At 46.8% G+C, this 23,137-nt stretch overlaps 1 long non-coding RNA gene and 1 pseudogene across 1 annotated transcript in view; one reads left to right on the top strand and one right to left on the bottom strand.

The window, feature by feature from the left end:
• Positions 1–11,419: 11,419 nt before the first annotated feature.
• On the bottom strand, positions 11,420–21,622 carry LOC137333456 (oxidative stress-induced growth inhibitor 2-like; annotated as a pseudogene).
• The window catches only part of LOC137333457 (uncharacterized), a 57,690-nt gene continuing 50,540 nt past the window's right edge, over positions 15,988–23,137 (top strand). The window contains exon 1 of the long non-coding RNA XR_010965894.1: positions 15,988–16,077. This is a non-coding gene — a long non-coding RNA (uncharacterized lncRNA). The remainder of the gene's footprint in view (positions 16,078–23,137) is intronic.

Raw genomic sequence — 23,137 nt, 5'->3', positions numbered from 1 at the left:
GCTGTGTGAGCTGAGCCCCTATTAATAGGAACAGGGGCTGGGCCTGGGTTTGGCCTTCCCTTCCATCCCGAGCCTCGCCGGGTTTGGGTTTCAGTCGCACCCCAGTACCGCATGTAACCAGCCATTCTTCATGTGTGAGCTGAACCAACAAGTACCTTCAGGTCTTGGGTACGGTGGTATAGTGGTTATGTTATTGGGCTAATAATTCCTGAGAGCTTGAGTTCAAACCTCACCACACCAATGGTTTTTAACTTTGAAGTGCCGTAGCAAGACACTCAGTTATATCAAATTCTCAGGGCATTTCCTCTGTGCTGTACCTGCCCTCGGAGTGTTGATGGGATAGTATGGAGGGAGCTTTATTCTGTGCCTGGTGTGGGAGTGTTTGATGGGACAGTGTCGTGGGAGATTTACTCTGCATCTAACCCATGCTCTACCTGGCCTAGGAATGTTTGATGGGACAGTGTAGAGGGAGCTTTACTCTATCGAACCCATGCTGTACCTGGCGTGGGAGTGTTGATGGTAACACTCGGGTGCTTGTAATCGGAAGTGTTCCATTCCCTAACAAAAAAATCCCTTATCTCAATAAGCACAAACAATTGATACCTAAAGAGTCAGAAGAAATAATGAGTTTAACCTTAATTGTGAACAAGCACCAAGCGGAGCTCCGACTCACCATTTCCACTGTGATGGCTGAGCGGATCCCTCCTGCTCTGCTGAAAGCCCAGGGGAAGTTGAGGAGTCCAGCACCAAGGGCCGATTTTAACAGGATGAACACTGCTCCGAAGGGGGACAGGCTTGACCTCCCTAAGGCCAGGGAGTTTGGTTTGTTCAGGAGATTGATACCCTCTCGAGCAAGCTCCTCCATCTGTACTAATCACCGCACTATTCCACAGATTCCTAACCTTCTCACACGATGCCCTGTCCAGCCAAGAATGGGCTTTCTTCCTGCTGCCCATTTTTTACTGGGATCCGATTCAACTCTTGTCTGGGAGAAAGCTCTTCAGTCTCCGAACGTAGGGGTTGTTGCTCCTCTGGCCAATCAGCTGCCTGGGGAAGTCCTCTCCCACCAGCCAGAGCTTGTTGGAGGAGCCGTCATGACTTTGTAACTGTACCTGAGTCAAACCTCCCATCACCGGAGACCCAACTAAAGCAGGAGCAAGATTGGAGGTGTCCCATTCACCTGCCGGACTTTCAAAAGCACTGTGTATTTCCATGTAAATAGTTACTCAATTCTCTGGCTTAAAGTTGGCTGAAACCATTATAGGGTTTATGGGACATCGTTAGTTAATGTTACCGACACCCAATTCTGTCACTTTAAATTCACTTTCTCAGCCATAGTTTTAAAGAATGAGAATTACGCTGAAAATCTTTTCTGATGGGGCGGGGCTCCCAGTTAATTCCGCAGTGAGAAGCATTAGCGAAAAGCTGGTTTAGTGAAGTGAGCACTGAGTTGTGAAATTCCAGGAATCGGGAACCTGGGCTTTGATGGGATTCCTTCAGCCCAGGAGCCAGCAGGAGAATCTCACTCTTTTTATCAGGACATCTCCGTGGGTCACTCTGGTATCTCAACACTTTCAGTCGACAAACACATGCCCACTGATCTCGCGATGTACATGTTGGCAGACATTATCCATCCATCTTATCCCATCTATCTTTGAGACTGGAGAAGGAAGATGGGCCGTGATTACTGTGGAAAGAATTAAAATTGTTATTAACTCTGAACAAATCTTTACATTGTTACATATCCTATGCACATTTTGTTCACGAGAATTTTCGCACTGGGTTGAAATTGGTGTGTGATAATAATGGACCCTTTTTGATTTAATCGCTGCAGTCAGTTTATGAGATGTTGGCTGGAGTTCCTAACCTCTGCTCACGCCAGCCCTTGAGCCTTCAACCATATCAATCCAGAAGGTATTTATTATTCATTCTCAAGAGGTGGGCGTCGCTGGCAAGGCAGACATTTATTGCCCGTACCTAGTTACCATGAGAAGGTGATGTTGGGCCTTCTTCTTTGTAATGGTTTGATACGACTGAGTGACTTGCTAGAAATCTTCAGACGGCAGTTAAGAGTGAACCACGTTGGTGTGGGACTGGAGTCACATATAGGCCAAACTTATCTAGAGGACATTGGGTTTTTATGCCAGTCTGACAGCTTCATGGTCACTTATACTGATATCAGCTTTTTATTTCCAGATTTCTTTTTAAACTGAATTGAAATTCTCAAACAGCCAGGGATTTGAACTCACATTCTCTGGATTATTAGTCCAGGCCTCTCGATTTCTAATCCAGTAAATTGTAAACAATTTTACAACACCAAGTTATAGTCCAGCAATTTTATTTTAAATTCACAAGCTTTCGGAGACTTCCTCCTTCCTCAGGTAAATGTTCAGGAGCTCCTTGAAGCCTACGCATTTATACATATAGAACAATACATGGTGTTTACAGAATGCCCCTGCAACTGCCCGTTGCCAAGGCAATCACCGTGTTCAGACAGAGAGGTGTCACCTGCAGAACCCCCGAATACACATTCAACAAAAAAACAAACAGGAAAAAAAACAGAGAGAGGCAGAAACATCCGGAGGCAGAGAGAGGCAGAAAAACAGAGAGAGGCAGAAACAACTTCAAAGCATCCTACGCACTCTCATCCCACGTAATCCCCGCGTGGGAGACTTCTACTGCCTCCCAAAGATACACAAAGCCAACACACCCGGACGTCCCATCGTATCAGGCAACGGAACCCTGTGTGAGAACCTCTCTGGATACATCGAGAGCATCCTGAAACCCATCGTACAGGGAACCCCCAGCTTCTGCCGCGACACTACAGACTTCCTACAAAAACTCAGTACCCACGGACCAGTTGAACCAGGAACACTTCTCACCACGATGGACGTCTCGGCACTATACACCAGTATCCCCCACGATGACGGCATCGCTGCGACAGCATCAATACTCAACACCAACAACAGCCAATCTCCGGAAGCCATCCTACAACTCACCCGCTTCATCCTGGATCACAATGTCTTCACCTTCGATAACCAGTTCTTTACCCAAACACACGGAACAGCCATGGGGACCAAATTCGCACCCCAATACGGCAACATTTTCATGCACAAGTTCGAGCAGGACTTCTTCACTGCACAAGACCTCCATCCAACACTATACACCAGATACATCGACGACATTTTCTTTCTATGGACCCACGGCAAGGAATCACTAAAGAGACTACACGATAACATCAACAAGTTCCATCCCACCATCAAGCTCACCATGGACTACTCCTCAGAATCAGTTTCTTTCTTGGACAAACGAATCTCCATCAAAGACGGGCACCTCAGCACCTCACTCTACCGCAAGCCCACGGACAACCTCACGATGCTCCACTTTTCCAGCTTCCACCCTAACCACGTCAAAGAGGCCATCCCCTATGGACAGGCCCTGCGAATACACAGGGTCTGCTCAGACGAGGAGGAACGCGATGGACACCTACAGACGCTGAAAGACGCCCTAGTAAGAACGGGATATGACGCTCGACTCATCGATCGACAGTTCCGACGGGCCACAGCAAAAAATCGCATAGACCTCCTCAGGAGACTAACACGGGACGCAACCAACAGAGTACCCTTTGTCGTCCAGTACTTCCCCGGAGCGGAGAAACTACGCCATGTTCTCCGCAGCCTTCAACATGTCATCAATGAGGACAAACACCTCGCTATGGCCATCCCCACACCTCCACTACTCGCCTTTAAACAGCCACCCAACCTCAAACAGACCATCGTTCGCAGCAAATTACCCAGCTTTCAAGAGAACAGCGTCCACGACACCACACAACCCTGCCACGGTAACCTCTGCAAGACATGCCAGATCATCGACACAGATACCACCATCACACGAGAGGACACCACCCACCAAGTGCATGGTTCATACTCCTGTGACTCGGCCAACGTTGTCTACCTCATACGTTGCAGGAAAGGATGCCCCAGAGCATGGTACATTGGCGAGACCATGCAGACGCTGCGACAACGGATGAACGGACACCGCGCAACAATCGCCAAACAGGAGGGTTCCCTCCCAGTCGGGGAACACTTCAGCAGTCATGGACATTCATCCACCGACCTTCGGGTAAGCGTACTCCAAGGCGGCTTTCGAGACACACGACAACGCAAAATCGTCGAGCAGAAATTGATAGCCAAGTTCCGCACCCATGAGGACGGCCTCAATCGGGATCTTGGGTTCATGTCACGCTACACGTTACCCCACCAGCGAACAAATGTTATCTGTTTTTAATATAATGGGTCATTTGCTGGCTTTCTCTGCCTTCCGGATGTTTCTGCCTCTCTCTGTTTTTTTTCCTGTTTGTTTTTTTGTTGAATGTGTATTCGGGGGTTCTGCAGGTGACACCTCTCTGTCTGAACACGGTGATTGCCTTGGCAACGGGCTGTTGCAGGGGCATTCTGTAAACACCATGTATTGTTCTATATGTATAAATGCGTAGGCTTCAAGGAGCTCCTGAACATTTGCCTGAGGAAGGAGGAAGTCTCCGAAAGCTTGTGAATTTAAAATAAAATTGCTGGACTATAACTTGGTGTTGTAAAATTGTTTACAATTGTCAACCCCAGTCCATCACCGGCATCTCCACATCATAGTCCAGTAATCACTACCCTCCCATATCCTAGCACTGTTAGGAGTTTAAATCTCATTGCACCAAGTTCTGAAATTGAATTCAATAAATCTGGTAATACGTGGGCTGGCAGCAGACACCATGAAGCTGTTGGATTGTTGTAAAAACCCAACTGGTTCACTAATGTTCTCCAGGGAAGGGAATCTGCCATCCTTACCCAGTCTGGGCCTACTGGCGTCTCCAGTCCCACGCTATATGGTTGACTCTGTGCCCTTAGAGCAACTGAGGCTGGGCAATAAATGCTAGACCGAGGCCCCGTCCGGCCTCTCAGGTGGACTTAAAAGATCCAGTGGCACTATTTCGAAGAAGAGCAGGGTTGTTCTCCCCGATACTCTTGCCAATATTTATCCCTCAAACATCATCACCAAAACAGGTGATCTGGTCATTATCACATTGCTGCTTATGGGATCTTGCTATGCGCATTTTGGTTGTTGCGTTTCCCTGCAATACTACAGTGACTACATTTCTAAAGTGCTTCATTGGTTGCAAATCACTTTGGCAAGTCATGAAAGTTGCTATATAAATGCAAGCTTTTCCTTTAGTGTTGCCCTCATCCCAAGAACAAATCGTAAAAGAGAAATTACAGTTCTATCACAAAATGGGGAGCTTCCATTTCTATAACATTTTATCACACGTTCAGGACATCCCAAAGGGCTTTATAACCAACGGATTAATTTCAAAGTATAATCGATGTTTTAATGACGGCAAATTTGGCAGCCAGTTTGGGCAAACCCAAAACAGGAAATGGCATTCATCTACTGCTACTGGTTGAGGGATGAATATTGTCCAGGTCACCAGGAGAACTCCCCTGCTCTTCTTCGAATAGCGCTCTGGGATCTTTTACATCAACCTGAGAGGACAGACGGGGCCTCGGTTTAACGTCTCATCCAAAGGAGGGGAACTGCAACATTGCATCGCTCCCTGAGAACATCAGTCTAGATTCTGTGTTCAAGGCCATAGTGAAGCTGGAATCCATTACGGTCTGACTCTGATGGGAGAGTGCTACCAACTGAGCCAAGCTGACACAGGGTTACCTGCCAAGTTCATCCCCGTCCCCTCCACTGCACTGAATTCCACAGCTTTAATGCTAGACTTTTGAAACAGAGCCCTCCCGATTGGTCAGGTCAGAGGGTGAAGTCATCGCCCAGTGTAGTACTGAGCCGTTCAGAGAGGGAGACACTGACTCTCGCTGAGGTACAGTTCCACGGGTACTGGCAGCCTTCCTGTACCAAATGTGAGCCCAGTGAGAGCGTGTCAGTTGGATATTCAACTGCAGAAGGCAGCACAGCTTGGCCCCCATCCTGTTCTGAACCGATACTCATTCATGCACAATTTCCAGCACTGGATTGTGACCAGGAACATGCGGCTGTTTTTCCCTTCTCTAGCCTAAGGGTGCTGAGGCCAATTGTACTCCAACTTCTCTCCTGGCTGAGATCAATTAACTCACCACTGATCAGAGATTAAACCTGGGCTCCTTTTGCATTTACCCTATCAGTGGGAGTCCATTTAAAGCAATTATGTGTCAGCTTCTGAGTCAGCAGGTTGTGGGTTTAAACCCCACTGTGCTTTTCAGCAAGTGATCCCATGTGACACCAGCGTGCAGTATTGAGGGAGTGCAGCATTGTCGGAGGCGCCGTCACAGGGTGCAATCTACATTGATAACTAATACTCCACAGTAATCCGGCAGCAATTGAAACTGTTCCCTTTCCATCAAAATTAAAATCCTTCGCAGACAGTCGGAGGTCCCGATTCTCACAGGTTTCATAACCCAACAATTAAGTTTTATATTACCTTCCTTTTTATCCCTCTGTCTCACAAGTTAATTCCTCTATTTATAATGACCTAATTTGCAAAACCGTCGTGGGTCAGAACCATTATTAATCCAATAAACGTCAATGAGGGAATGAAAGGGCTTGTGGGGTTCGGCCGCACTGATTTACAATTGTGTCTCTTCTAATCCATGCTGGTGCCTGGTCATTAAACTCTGTGAAAACACCTTGGTTCGTGCACACAGGGTGACTGATGTGGACTGCGAGTAAATGTAACTACAATTAATTAGATCCCAGCTCCATTCAATGCCTTTTCCTAACTCGTGCTCACTGCCCGCTCAACAGAGATCAGTTCATTGTTAGGCCTCGTGTATTTCTATTTCAATGCTTTCTGCCATTATCTATCCCGTTCTCTGATTTACAAAGAGCCAGATTTCAGGGTTGACACTGGCGGGCATCCCATGGCGTTGCTCACAGCCAGTTGGCAGAACGGTTGCTTGTCACAACAGAAGTGCTGCATCATGTGCGGACAATGTATTATTCTGCCACACAGGTGGAGCTGCATTTACGACAACCCACCCTTTTCAGGTAAGAGGTCTGATAGCAGCAAGAAGACACAGCCTGAGGTCAACCAGATTTTAATTGCTGTTCAGGGAGTGCCGTTTGTAGATTGGAAGGAGCTGATAAATTCCCTGTTCCAGATCAAGGTGTGTCTGATTGTGAATAATGTCTCACTATTCTGTATGGGTCTGACTGTGACTTATGTCTCACTGTTCGATATGGAACTGTCTGTGAATCAATTCTCACTGTTCTATATATGCCAAACATGTCTGACTGTGAATTATGTCTCATAGAATGATTACATCATAGAAGGAGGCCATTCAGCCCGTCCTGCATGTGCCAGCTCTCTGTAAGAGCAATCCAGCTCGTCCCACTCCCCCGTCCTTTCCCCGTAGCCCTGCATTTTTTACCCTTCAAATACTTATCCAATTCCCTCTTGAAAGCCACGATTAAATCTGCCTCCACCACCCCTCCAGGCAGTGCATTCCAGATCATATCCACTTGCTGAGTAAAAAAGGGTTTCCTCATGTCGCCTTTGTTTTTTTTGCCAATCACCTTAAATCTGTGTCCTCTGTTCCTTGACCCTTCTGCCAATGGGAAGAGTTTCTCTCCATCTACTCTGTCCAGACCCCTCATGATTTTGAACACCTCTATCAAATCTCCTCTCAACCTTCTCTGCTCTAAGGAGAACAACCCCAGCTTCTCTAGTGCCCAGAATTGGACACAATGCTCCAGTTGTGGTCAAACCAGTGTTTTATAAAGGTTCATCATAACTCCCTTGCTTTTGTACTCTATGCCTCGATTTATAAAGCCCAGGATCCCCTATGCTTTTTAAACCGCTTTCTCAAGCTGCCCTGCCACCTTCAATGATTTGTGCACATATATCCCCAGGTCTCTCTGTTCTTGCATCCCATTTAGAATTGTGCCCTTTAGTTTATATTGCCTCTCCTCATTCTTCCTACCAAAATGTATCACTTCTCACTTCTCTGCATTAAATTTCATCTGCCACATGTCTGCCCATTCCACTAGCCTGTCCATGTCCTCTGGAAGTCCATCACTATCCTCCTCATTGTTCACTACACTTCCAATTTTTGTGTCATCTGCAAATTTTGAAATTGTGCCATGTACACCCAAGTCCAAATCATTAATATATATCAAAAAAAGCAGCAGTCCTTGCACCGACCCCTGGGGAACACCACTGTACACCTCGCTCCAGTCCAAAAAACAACCATTCACCACTGTTCCCTGCTTCCTGTCCCTTAGCCAATTCTGTATCCGTGTTGCTACTGCCCCCTTTATTCCATGGGCCACAATCTTGATGATAAGCTTACCATGCGGCACTTTATCAAACACCTTTTGAAAGTCCATATACACCATATCAACTGCATTGTCCTCATCAACCCTCTCTGTTAACTCATCAAAAAACTCTATCAGGTTAGTTAATCACGATTTGCCTTTAACAAATCAGTGCTGGCTTTACCTAATCAATCTATACTCATCCAAGTGACTTTTAATTCTGTCCTGGAATATTGTTTCTATTGTTTTGAGCTTAAACTGACTGGACTGTAGTTACCGGATTTATCCTTTCACCCTTTTTTGAACAAGGATGTAACTTTGCAATTCTCCAGTCCTCTGGCACCACCCTTGCATCTAAGGATGATTGGAACATTATGGCCATTACCTCCACAATTTCTACCCTTACTTCCCTCAGCAACCTAGGATGAATCCCATCCAGACCCAGTAACTTATCTACTTTAAGTACAGGTAGCCTTTCTGGTACCTCCTCTTCATCAATTTTTAGCCCATCCAGTATCTCAAATAACTCTTTTTCTGTGATTTTGGCAGCATCTTCTTCCTTGGTAAAGACAGATGCAAAGTGCTCATTTAGTACCTGAGCCATGCCCTCTGCCTCCATGCATAAATCTCCTTTTTGGTCCCTAATCAGCCCCATCACTCCTTTTGCTACCTGTTCTATTTGTGACTGACTCTGATTTATGTCTCACTGTTCTATATGGATCCGAATGCAAATTATGTCTCGCTGTTCTCCATGTGCCTGACTGAGTTGTGTTTCTATGTGTCTGACTGCCAATTGTGTCTCATTATTCTATATGGGTTTAACTGTGAATTATATCTCATTCTACTATATGATCTGACTGTGAATTATGGCTCACTGTTCTATATGTCTGGGTATGAATTATCTCTCTGTACTCTATGGATATGACTGAATTATGTCTGTTCAATGTGGATATGACTGTGAATTATGCATGGCTGTTTTATATGGATGTGACTGTGAATTATAACTCATTGATCTTTCGGGGTCTGACTGTGAATTAGGTCTCACTGTTGTATACATGTCTGACTATGATTTTCTCACTTCTATATGGATCCTTCTGTGAATCATGTCTCATTGTTCTAAAGCATTGAATCATATAATGTTTACTGCCTTTCGGCCCATTGAGCCCATTGCGGCTCTTTTTAAGAGCAATCCAGTTAGTCCCATTTCTCCGCTCTTTCCCCGTAGCCCTGCAATTTTTTCCCTTCTCGTATTTATCCAATTCCTTTTTGAAAGCTACGATTGAATCTGCTTTCACCACCCTTTCAGGTAACACATTCCAGATCATAACTACTCACTGTGTAAATGTTATTCTTTTGGCTCTTTTGCCAAACACCTTAAATCTGTGTCCTCTGGTTCTCTACCCTTCTGCCAATGGGAACCGTTTCTCTCTAAACCCTTCATGATTTTGAACACCTCTATCAAATCTCCTCTTAACCTTCACTGGTCTAAGGAGAACAATCCCAGCTTCTCCAGTCTATCCACGTAACTGAAGTCCCTCATACCTGGAGCCATTCTAGTAAATCGTTTCCGCACCCTCTCGAAGGCCTTCACATCCTTCCTAAAATGCAGTGCCCAGAATTGGACACGATACTTAATCAATGGCAAACCGGTGTTTTATTAATGTTCAACATAACTTCCTTGCTTTTGTTCTCTATGCTGCTATTAATAAAGCCCAGGATCCCATATGCCCTTTTAACTGCTTTCTTAACCTGTCCTGCCACATTCAAAGATTTGTGCACATCTACCCCCAGGTCTCTCTGCTGCTGCACCCTTTTTAGAATTGTACCATTTAAGTTTTATTGCCTCTCCTCAATCTTCCTGCCAAAATGTATCACTTCACACTTCTCTGCGTGAAATTTCATTTGCCATGTGTCCGCCCATTTCACCAGCCTGTCCATATCCTCTTGAAGTCTATTACTATCCTTCTCATTGTTTACTACACTTCTAAGTTTTGTGTCATCTGCAAATTTTGAAATCATACCCTGTACACTCAAGTCATTAATATATATCAAAAAAAGCAGTGGTCCTAGTACCAACCCCTGTGGAACCCCACTGTAAACTTTCCTCCAGTCCGAAAAACAACCGTTCACCACGACTCTCTGTTTCCTGTCACTTAGCTAATTTCGTATCCATGCTGCCACTGCCCCTTTTATTCCATGGGCTTCTATTTTGCTAACAAGCCGATTATGTTGCACTTTATCAAACACCTTTTGAAATTCAATATACACAACATCAACCGCAATGGTCTCATCAACTCTCTCTGTTCGATCATCAAAAAACTATCAGGTTAGTTAAGCAATTTGCTTTTAACAAATCCGTGCTGGCTTTCCTTTATTAATCCACACTTGTCCAAGTGACTGTTACTTCTGTCCTGGATGATAATTTCTAAAATCTTTCTCACCACCGAGGTTAAACTGACTGGCCTGTTTGGATCTGACTGTATTACCTCTCACTGTTCTCTATGGGTCTGACTGTGAATTATTAAATAGCGCCTTTCACAAACTCTGAACATCCTTAATCGCTTTACAACCCAGGAAGTATTTCTGAATTGTCGTCACTGTTGTAATGTAGGAAACACAGCATCCCTGGGAGTGTTTGGGACAGTTTAGACGGAGCTTTACTCTGTATCTAACCGGTGCTGCACCTGCCCTGGGAGTGTTTGATGGGACAGTGTAGAGGGAGCTTTACTCTGGATCTAACCCATGCTTTACCTGGAACGTGTTCCGCTCCCCAGTACTAACATACTTGGGGGTGATTTTGACTTTGGGTGACAGTGTAAAATGGGCCATATCAGTTTCCCCACCCGTTAAACACCTCTCGCGTCTGTTAACTACCTCTCGCACCTGTTAATCACCTCTGCCATTGACTTCAATGGAAACAACAATCAGGAAAGGTGTTTAACGGGTGGCCGAGCCGATATCGCCCATTTTACACTGTCGTCCAAAGTCAAAATGACCCCCATGACCTTGCTGGGCAGAAATAATTCCCCAGAAACACTACTGTCATAATATTTCTTCCAAATCACAACATCATCTTTTTCGAGACAAACCTGAAGTTGATTGGCTGCAGGCATCATTGTAAAACACCACTTTATTAGAATAATTTTAGTCTTCACAAACTGTAAATGTTATAAAAAATAAAAATATCCAACAATGAATAGGAGCTTACATTCCACACTCAGGATAAGTAGCTGTATGAACACCACCCCTGGTAAATAAGAAAATGTTTGTTTTAATCTTCAACTTCTTCCAGTTCTGATGAAAGGCCATTGAGCTGAAATGTTAATTCTGTTTCTTTCTCCACAGATGCTGCCTGACTTGTTGAGTATTTCCAGCATTTTCTGACATTCTTACTTGTTTGGCTGGCTAACAATAGGGTGTCTCCGAGACCGGGATTCGTTTGAGCCAATGTCTCTGGTACTGAATGGTGTCCCACAGTCTCAATAATACACACCGGGACACGACAAGAAAAACACAGTGTTCATGGAGACCCTCAGCCACTGTGTGTCGTCCTGGATCTCAACCATCAGTCTGGGGGTTCCCAGGGTGTCTGTAGGAGGTGCTCAGGGTGTGTGAATGGAGTTCCCCGGGTGGCCGGCTGTAAGGGGTTCCCCGGGTGGCCGACTGTAAGGGATTCCCCAGGTGGGCAGCTGTAAGGGGTTCCCCAGGTGGGCAGCTGTAAGGGGTTCCCCAGGTGTGCAGCTGTAAGGGGTTCCCCAGGTGTGCAGCTGTAAGGGATTCCCCAGGTGGGCAGCTGTAAGGGGTTCCCCAGGTGGGCAGCTGTAAGGGGTTCCCCAGGTGGGCAGCTGTAAGGGGTTCCCCAGGTGGGCAGCTGTAAGGGGTTCCCCAGGTGGGCAGCTGTAAGGGATTCCCCGGGTGGCCGACTATAAGGGATTCCCCGGGTGGCCGACTGTAAGGGATTCCCCAGGTGGGCAGCTGTAAGGGGTTCCCCAGGTGTGCAGCTGTAAGGGGTTCCCCAGGTGTGCAGCTGTAAGGGGTTCCCCAGGTGTGCAGCTGTAAGGGATTCCCCAGGTGGGCAGCTGTAAGGGGTTCCCCAGGTGGGCAGCTGTAAGGGGTTCCCCAGGTGGGCAGCTGTAAGGGGTTCCCCAGGTGGGCAGCTGTAAGGGGTTCCCCAGGTGGGCAGCTGTAAGGGGTTCCCCGGGTGGCCGACTATAAGGGATTCCCCGGGTGGCCGACTGTAAGGGATTCCCTGGGTGGCCGACTGTAAGGGATTCTCCAGACACAGAGAAGCAGTAGTGAGCTGGATCTCTTTCCCTTGTGCGTACCATTGTCTTGGGTTGCTGTTCAGTGTGAAAAGTTTAATGATCCCCTTAAAAAACATTGAGTATTATGAGCTTTAAAGCAGTTTTGGATTGGGTACGCACAGTGATGGAGATATTGACTCATGACTCTTGAACATATCCATGCCATTGGCTTTTGCCCCACCACCCATTTCTCTGACCGCAGCCAGACACGCAGTGCTGGCTGGGCGTTTCCTTAGCAGGAGCATGCACTGTAGTTGAGTTGTCTGTCTCCCCCACGTCACTCCCTGTCGCTAACCAAAGATTAGCACCAGCCCGGAGCTGGAAGCAGGTTTGGCCTAAACCCATGATCTGGAAGGCACCATAGAGGCGGGGAGAATGAAGGAATGATTGGATTTCCTGGCAGTGACCCTATACTGTAACCATCAGCTGAACAGCGGCCAGCTGTGGATTTTATGTTGAGCTCCATGCCTATCCTTCAGCAGAGCATTGGTGACAGCCAGAGCCCCGCTCTGCAGAAAGCGCACAAAGTTATCTCCCACCAAGGGGCCAAGAGCATGGAGTCCCCGCTCCTGCCCACACTCGTACGTATAGCAGTCCACGTCTACAGGGTTACGCTTGCAGTTAACTGGGAGCTCCGTGTTCACTGCCAATGACCTTCCCTGATCGAGCAGAAATGTCAAATTGGGGTTCGAGCCAATCAGGACAAGAGCTACAGAAATATTGAATGTCCTTCTTTCTCCTGATGTCATATCCTGAAGGATGCACTTCCTGTCCGGGGTGAAGCACTCCACTGTGTGTTTGGGGAGGCTGAGGTATCCTTCGTAGGGCCCCGTGGCAGTGCAGGACTGTTGAGCCATCATCTGGTGAACTTTGTGATACTCGGGGCACATCACCTTGGGAAGCTGGTTGAAGATCAGGCCGGGGTCGTTGACCCCTCTGCGGAAGACGTGGATCACGGGGGCGTTGCTGTGGTGAGCAGAGATGACAGCGTCCCCAGTGGTCAGGCTGCCCCCCACAATCAGAATGGGGTCAAAGTTCACCCCCGTCTCCTGCTCCTTGAGGGCTTCTTCTAGGTCCGAAGTTGTGTGGTGAACAAATGGAAGGTCTTCGCCTTCAACCTCAAGCCAAGCAAGCCTGTCCTAAGTCCCTGTTGCCAAGACAATGTTCTCTGCATAGATGCAGAAAGGCATCTCTGAACCATCTTTCGTTTCGCTGTAACCTTTCACCTCAAACAGGCTTGTGCGGTGGGATTGGCGAGAGGCCTGAGCTCCGGCCATATTGTCCATGGACACACATGTTTGCTTTTCCTCGTCGGGACTCGGGCTGACCCTTCTCACCGAGGTCACGACGGTGCCGCACGCAAAGTTCTCCCACAAACCCTTGGCTTTGGTGTAGTGCTGGTAATACTGGGCAATGTCTGCTGTCATGGCCCTGTCGTTCCCCAGGCATCTGTAAAACAATCCAAAGCACTGTCAGAGGCTGAGAGAGATAAAACAAACCATTGAACATTCAGTCAAGGAAGGCTTGCAGCTGAGTGAAACCTGCGATCTCAGTGTATGAGAACGACATGGTCAAACAGCTCAGACCAGCTAAACGCTCAACAGTTAACAGTCTCTCCCAACTGCCACTGTATGACTTGTGTGTGGATCAGTGCCAGACACAGACTGTAAAACTCAATCCCAGGTGTCCATTAATCATAATCTATATGTAGACCATCTAAACCCCTCAGTTAGATTGCTACTTTGGAAACACTCTCACTCTGTGCTATTCCATATGTTTTGCCTATTCGAATGGAGCCCGATACACAATAAATAATTGCAAGCCCTTATTGGATTATCGACAAGTGACTCCATTGAGTGTCCACCTTGCCGACACTGATCCTATTGTCCCAATGAGCACAGATTTACACGGTGATCTCTAATTCCAGAGACTGCTGCTTCGTAGACAGGTTAATCTGCTGAGTAATCTAATCGTGCTGTTTCCTTCAACATTGAGACCAGAGCCTGAAAATGATGTGACAGAATCGTTCCAAGCGGGTTAGTCACTCGGAGGCTGTGATTCATTGATTGGTGATGCACTCTGGCTTCTTCTGTAACACACTGTGAACTTTGGCAGAGATTTTTAAAAATTATTCTCAGGATGTGGGCGTCACTGGCAAGACCAGCATTTGTTATCCTTCTCTAGTTCATCCCTGTTTAGTTTGATACTGAGTGACTTGCTGGGTCACTTGAGAGGGCAGTTATGAGATAACCAGGTTGGTGTGGGACTGGAGTCACAAATAGGCCAGACCGGGTAAGGACAACAGGTTTCCTTCACTAAAGAGGCATTAGTTAACCTATTGGGTATTTTGATAATCTGACCGCTTCATGGTCACTTTTACTGATAACAGCTTTTTCTGTCCAGATTCTTTAAACTAAATTCAAATTCTCAAAGAGCCAGAGTGGGATTTGAACTCATGTTTTCTGGATTGCGAGTAACATAACCACTGCACTACCGTACCCAGTGAGTTACTTCGAGGTAGATGGAGGAGTCACCTCAGGTGCTCTCTGGATGCTCAATTGATCCAGTTCAGGGTGTGCCCGGCTCTTGCAATATTGGGGTGAATTTTCACTTCACTGCCGGCCATAAAGGGGCTGTAGTGGATCGGTCGCCCGTTTTACACCCTGTCCAATTATTGCTTCCATTCCTGTGTTCCAACCGGCAGTAAAAGTAAAAATTTACCCCATGGAGTCCGTCCAATTGAGCTCGCCCAGTGCTCAGCTGCTAAAGTTTACTGAGCAGGATGTCCAGGGACGCATTAAAGCATCGGCCTATGGGACCCGTGCCCAGCGACCCTTGCCACAAATGGGGCCTCTGCCAGGGGTGGTGAGCTTTGCCCAATAGGCTGCCGGAGTGTTACAGCCTGAGGAGCTGGGTCCCCCATCATATTGGAACAAGACGTGCCCATCAAGGCCTGTCAGTCCCAGCGTCGGAGAGCAGCAGCCCAGCCTACTCAGTTTTAGTGAGGGGGTGGGGGTTGTTTTGCGGGGGTAGGGAGAGACCATGAATGTTCTTGGTGCCCAGAGCCCCAAGAATTCTTAATTCGGCTCTCAATATGGCACTGAGCTACACAGACCAAGCAAGGGGTCCCAGGTTTGATCACTGGTGGTACAAGGTCTCTAGGGGCCCCACAATTAGCCAGGATTCCTACTCCTCCACTAATCCATGTCCAGGCTCAGTGGCTACTTGGGAGAAGTACTGAGATATTGCAGACCAGCAAGGAGTCAGCGCCTTCAGAAGAGGAGGGGAGAAAATCGAGCAAATATAGTGTGGCTGGGCTATCGTTTAAAACATAGAAAAGCCTTTACCTTCTCTTGGCTCTCATCCAGTCCCTGAAGGGAAGATCAGGAAGCTGCATCCAGTCACCAAGACTGAGGGTGACCATGGATCCCTCAATAGACTGTCATGGGGACAAGAACACTGGAAGGTTAGTCCTGAACACCGTCTATGCTTTTCCTAAATGAAAGTAAAGCCACTTTACTCACAGCCTACTCAACCTGCCGTAGAGTTACTGAACACATCTACACATGGATCAATTAACCTTGCACTTCAGCAGTGACCAATCACTATGTGGTGCAGTACGTCCCTTTTAACTTGGGTCTGTTGGGAGCCAAACAAAACCCATGAGGTAAAAGGGCCCACAGTGAAGGAATGTGCTTAACTTCTCAGCGGTTTGGACTAAATTGGTTGGGTCCAACCCAACTCGTGACGAGTGCGGAGTTAGGGGTTAACCAGTTGCTTCATAAACAGACACTACTGAAACAACAATAATTATCACCCCCAATAGATATTCTCCTTGGCCTTCCATCTGGACCAGGTCACCTTGAACAAATTTCAACTTGGGATGATTTGTCCTGAGGTTGTCCAAGTCGGGCAGCTCCCCCTCCCCCGACCCCCGCCATTCACATTATGTGCAGACTTCCCCTTGCTGGGACATTACGAAGGATGAATTGTACCCGCAACCCATGGTCACCAGTCATGATGCCACAGGTTGGCATTTCATGATGTCACAGGTTGGCATTTCACAAAGTCACAGGGGAGAAGTTCTGTGCAAAATGGAAGCTCCCAAACTGGCAATTTTAAAGATAACTCAGGATAAGATGGTGACAGAAACACCCGCAAGTCCATTGATAGTCTTTTAATGTGCAAAACGGGAGGGATTCAAGGCCACAATTGCCCATCCTTTGTTGCTAAGTGGATGATGTCAGAGCAGATTACTCCCTTTACCTAAACTGATATTTCCATGGTCAAACTCTTTATGAATTTGTGCAGTGAGTTAGTCACTGGTATTAGGACCTGGCTTCAGATTCATCCCAGGAGGACATCTTCTCTCAATTGGCTGTAAGAGTTCATTGAGCAATGAGTTTGGGACGGACTCGAGCAGCCTCCTACTGAGCATGGAACACATCACCAAACTGGCATAAATTGGCCATAAATTGGCAATCTCACTTAGTAAGGCCACATGATGGCTGGTGTGAGATATGGAATATCACAGCGTGCAGCTCAGAGGTTGGGATAATATAGATATTAATATTGCTCTGTATCTAATCTGTGCTGTACCTTCCCTGGGAGTGTTTCATGGGACAGTGTAGAAGGTGTTTTACTCTATACATAACCTATGGTGTACCTGCCCTGGGAGTGTTTCATGGGACAGTGTAGAAGGTGCTTTACTCTATACATAACCTATGGTGTACCTGCCCTGGGAGTGTTTCATGGGACAGTGTAGAAGTTGCTTTACTCTGTGTCTAACCCATGCTGTACTTGCCCTGGGTGCACTAAATATTGTAACCCTCTCTCCAAGTCTGCTCTTTCGTAACATGGCTCCCCAATGGGATGGTGGGAGCACTGAAGTTATCCTTATATTCGGATATCCATCTCATAGTTCATTGATTGACACGTATATCAGTGCTAGCTTGGCTCTGCAGGTATCACTCCTCCCCTGAGTGGGGGAAGCATCCAGAAGCCCTAGTAATATTGAAGTCAATGCGAATCAGGGGGAAATCTCCATTGGCTGGAGTCATACCGAGCACAAAGGAAGATGATAGTGGTTGTTGGAGGCCAATCATCTCAGCCCCAGGACATCGCTGCAGGTGTACTCAGGGCATTGTCCTAGGCCCAACTATCTTCAGCTACTTCATTAATGACCTTCCCTCCATTATAAAGTCAGAAATGGGGATGTTCGCTGATGATTGCACAGTGTTCAGTTCCATTCGTAACTCCACAGATAATGAAGCAGCCTGTGCCCTCATGCAGCAAGACCTGGGCAACATCCAGGCTTGGGCTGATAAGTGGCAAGTAACATTCACACCACACAAGTGCCAGGCAATGACCATCTCCAACAAGAGAGGGTCTAACCACCTCCCCCTGACATTCAATGGCACCGTCGAACCCCCACCATCAACATCCTGACGGTCACAATTGACCAGAATCTTAACTGGAGCAGCCACATAAATACTGTAACTACAAGAGCAGGTCAGAGGCTGGGTATTCTGCAGTGAATGATTTACTTCTAGATTCCCAAAGCTTTTCCACCATCTACAAGGCACAAGTCAGGAGTGTGATGGAATACTCTCCACTTGCCTGGATGAGTGCAGCTACAACAACACTTTGGTAGTTGACACCATCCAGGACAAAGCAGCCCTATGATTGGCATCCCATCCACCACCCTAAACATTCACTCCCTCCACCACCGGCCTACCGTAGCTGTAGTGTGTACCATCCACAGGATGCACTGCAGCAACTCGCCAAGGCTTCTTCGACAGTGCCTCCCAAACCCGTGACCTCTACCACCTAGAAGGACAAGGGCAGCAGGCACATGGGAACAACACCACCTGCAAGTTCCCCTCCAAGTCACACACCATCCCGACTTGGAAATATATCGCTGTTCCTTCATCATCGCTGGGTCAAAATCCTGGAACTCCCTTCCTAACAGCACTGTGGGAGAACCTTCACCACACGGACTGCAGCGCAAGAAGGCGGCTCACCACCACCTTCTCAAGGGCAATTCGGGATGGACAATAAATGCTGGCCTTGCCAGCAACGCCCACATCCCATGAAAGAATTTTAAAAAAAACTCTCCCCCTGAGTCTGATGGTTGTGGATTCAAGGCCCATGTCTGGGACTTGAGAACATTACCTCGATTGACTTTCAGTCCAGCACTGAGGGAGTTCTGCACTGTCAGAGGTGATGTGTTTCTGATGCGATGTTGAACAGATAGATCTGGTGAAAGTATTGCTGGTTATGCTGACTAAAACTGTACAGTACTCCAGGTGTGGTCTCAACAAAGCACTGTACAATTGCAGCAAGTCTCAGGATAAGGGGATAAGGGCTCAGCCATTTGAGACTGCGATGAGGAGGAATTTCTTCACTCACATGGTTGTAAATCTTTGAAATTCTCTACTCTAGAGGGCTGTGGCTGCTCAGTCGTTGAGTATATTCAGATCTGGGATAGTTAGATTTTTGGACTCTAGGGGAATCGAGGGATATGGGGATCGGGTGCGAAATTAAAGTTGAGGTCGAAGATCAGCCATGATCTGATTGAATGGCAGAGCAGGCTCGAGGGGCCATCGGGCCTACTCCTGCTCCTATTTCTTATGTTCTTATAACTTCCTTACTCTTGTACTCCAATCCCCTTGCCATAAAGACCAACATACCATTTGCCTTCCTAAGTGATCCAGGTGTGATCTCACCAAAGCCCTGTACATTTGCAGGAAGTCTCAGGATGAGGGTTAACCTGCATATTAATGTTCTGTGTGTTGTGTACAAGGACACCCAAATCCCACTGAGCACCAACATTTAATAGTTTCTCACCATTTCAAAAATATTCCATGTTTCTGTTCTTCCTACCAAATGCCAATTTGCGTGTGGCCCAGGTGGTAATCCAGAGTTTGCTACCTTTGAGGTTCTACTTATTAACTCGGACCCTAACTCCTCAAACTCCCTCAGCAGAACCACATTCCTAGTTCTACCTATGTCGTTGGTTCCTATGTGGACCACGACAACTGGATCCTCCCCCTCACGCTCCAAGTTCTTCTCCAGATACGAGGGGATATCCTTAACCCTGGCACCGGGCAGGCAATACAGCCTTCAGGACTCCCGGTCGCAGCTGCAAGAAAAGTGTCTATCCTCCTGACTATACAATGCCCCACCACGACCACATTCCTTTTTATTCCTGAATAGCCTCCTGTACCATGGTGCCGTGATCAAATTGCATTTCCTCCCTGCAGGCTTTGTTCTTATCCAACAAGTACCTCGTACTTGTTGGATAAGGTTAAAGACTGAGGCTCCTCCGACACTGTGTCCTGGGTCCCCATACCTGCCTGACTCGCATTCACACTCTCCTGTCCCAGAGCACTGACCAAATCTAAACTGCTACCTAACCTAAAGGGTGTGACTGCCTCCTGGATCAAAGAGTCCAGATAACTCTACCTCTCCCTGATGCATTGCAATGCCTGCAGCTCGGACTCCAGCTCAACAACTCTGAGCCGAAATTCCTTGAATTGCAGACACTTACTGCAGATATGGTTACTTGGGATCTCACTGGGTCCACCAACTCCCACTTGCTGCAGTTACGACATACCAAGTGCCCTGCCATCCCTATCTAACCTTGTTTTATATATTTAATTACTTAAACTTTTTGTTCACTCGGTATTTTTAGTTTTATTAACTAATTACTTTTTCTAGTTTAAGTTATTAATTTTAATGAAGTGTTTAAAATTATGAAATGATGGGACAGGGTAGATAGAAGCAGACTGCTACGAATAGTAGAGGGGTCAAGAATGAGGAGCTATAGATGCAAAATTAAATGTAAGAGATTTAGAACTGAGGGCAGGAGAAAGTTCGTCACACAGAGAGTTGTGAGGCTGTGGAATTCACTTCTAGGATTAGTGGTTGAGGCAGAAACTTTGTCAACATTCAAGATATGACTGAATGGGTGGATGAAGGGAAAGGGGATGAAGGGATATGGGAACAGGGCAGGTAAATATGATTCAAACTATTTGATTGTGTGGAGGGTAAATGCTGACATGGAATGGTTGGGCCAAATGGCCTGATTCTGTGTTGTAACTTCTATGTATTTCAGTGAAGGGTGTGATATGGTGCTTTATATATACATGCCTATCCCACCAATACAAACAGACACAGGTACACGGAGAAAGAGGTATTGCAAGCAACATACAAGTGAATTGTCTTGATAAATATTTTGATACTTACATGCCAAACCCCTCCCAATGGTCCCTTGCCCAGGACCAGATGAGGAATGTAGTGGTCGGGTTCTAGTCTCCAGCTTATCACCAAATCCATGGATACACCAAAATCATCATCGGGACACGGGAGGGAATCAAACAGAATGGCGACCGGATTGTAGGAACATCCCTCCAGCCCTTCAGACAGGAACTCCAAATCCTGAGATGACCAGGGCAGACAAAGAAGGGTGTGAGGAATATCCATTGTCCAATGTGTAATGAGAAAGCTACCAACCTATCAATACCAATTTATATCTCCAATCCCTCCTACATGGAGTCCAACAGATACCTGGCTCTCCAATTCAGAGCCTCTAACCTTTCCATCCCAACTTCTCTTGTCCCCCTCTCCTTTATCAACACTATGCTCTGAAGTTTCCTCTCTCGTTCAGGTACCTGTACAGCTAAGGAATATGATTACACATGGGTACAGTAGTGTAGTGGCTATGTTAACCCAGAGGCCTGGACTAATAATCCAGAGAACGTGAGTTCAAATCCCGCCAGGGCAGTTTGAGAATTTGAATTCAGTTTAAAGAATCTGGAAATAAAAAGCTGGAATCAGCAAAAGTGACCATGAAGCTGTTGGATTGTCATAAAAACCCAACTGGTTCACTAATGTTCTTTTGAGATGGAAACCTGCCGTCCTTTCCTGGTCAGGCCTCGAAATGACTCCATTCCCACACCAAAGTTGTTGACTCTTAACTGCCTTCTGAAGTGGCCTAGCAAATCATTCAGTTGTATCGAAACCGTTAGAAACAAATTCATCACCTTCTCTGAGCAACTTGCCAGCGACACCCACATCCTGAGCATGAAAAACAAATGGTGTCACCCCACCCCCGCAGTGGGAAAGTCCAAACCCAGCGACTAGGCAACTAAAATAGAATTGGCGCTGGTTTCCTGAGCACGGCTGGGTTTACTCGCTGGTAACCTGCACTCGTAAAATCATCTCCAGGGAATCAACTCCCGCCCAACTGTATCTCCATCACTCTGTGTTATACAACGATATCATTTTGAGAAATAAACAGTGTTCCAGGGCCACTGAATGAGAATAAAATCACTCAGACTGTTGGAGAAGGCGGTCCTTCTGGCTTTGAGGTACATCGGGGTGATACTGCTGCTTTTCCTGTAATTCGTGCTTCACCAACCAAATGGGGCTCTTAAAAATCACACAGTTAAAGGTCCTAGTTGCTGCAATTTCTTTAATGGGTCTTTGATGAAGCAGAATGTAGGACAAGTACCAGTGACTGCGCCAGTGTTCCACACCCTGTGCATTATCTGTAGACCATTAATATTTTTGCTCTCCTGCTCCATGCATCATCCCTCGCCCATGGACCTGGTACCCTGGACCTTATTGTCCTAGTTTAACAACCCAGAGGTTATGAGTTCAAATTCCACTGTGGTAAAATTGTAAGACCGCATTCAATGACTCTGGTCAGTTATGAGCTGGCACCAGAAAAAAATGACCATGAAAGCGGTTGGATTATTGCAAAAACCCAACTGGTTCACTAATGTCCTTCAGGGAAGGGAACCTGCCGTCTTTACCCAGTCTGACCTCCAGCCCACACTATGTGGTTGACTCTTACGTCCTTGGGCCAACTCAGAGTGGGCAATAAATGCTCCCCTAAATCCCAAAATAAACAGGCGAGTACCTGACCTGAAGTTAGTCACCTGTTTGGTCTGTTCTAGAACAGGCGATGAGACGAAACGATTATCTTCCCAATTTCCACTTGGAGAAAATAGCATGACCAATTTAGCGGGTGAGAAACTTGTGCCCTATCACTGTGTGGCACCGAATGGCTGACTGTGGCATGAAAAGCTCTCATGAGGCCATCACTCTCCTTGCTTGGACAATGAAGCCTTGACTTGGATATATTTGGAGTGCTCATCAGGTTGAGGGATGTTAGTGGATGGAGTGTCAGCATCAAACACTCTCAGGTTAGGTCAAGTACAGACAGATGTGGAGTAAAGCTCCCTCCACAATATCTCAACCACATGTCTCAGATCCAGCCCTAATGCAGTGTGATATTTGTCCCTTTCCCCATTCCAGCCATCCTGAGCCAGTTTTGTGCTGTAAACCATGTCCAGTAGGAACTGGTTTGAAACTGTCCAAATTCATAGGACCCCTACAGCCAGAGGAGACATTCAGCCTGAAAGGCCAGTGCCTAACCCACTGAGGCACCTAGTGTCCCCATTCTTTAGATGGGAGGAAAGAGAGAAGAGAGGAGAGAGGGATGAGAGAGAGAAAGA

The sequence above is a fragment of the Heptranchias perlo genome, chromosome 16 (assembly GCF_035084215.1).
Source record: "Heptranchias perlo isolate sHepPer1 chromosome 16, sHepPer1.hap1, whole genome shotgun sequence".
In the NCBI taxonomy this organism is placed as follows: Eukaryota; Metazoa; Chordata; class Chondrichthyes; order Hexanchiformes; family Hexanchidae; genus Heptranchias; species Heptranchias perlo.
Note: the sequence above shows the minus strand (reverse complement) of the source record. Positions and strands in the feature narration are given on the sequence as shown.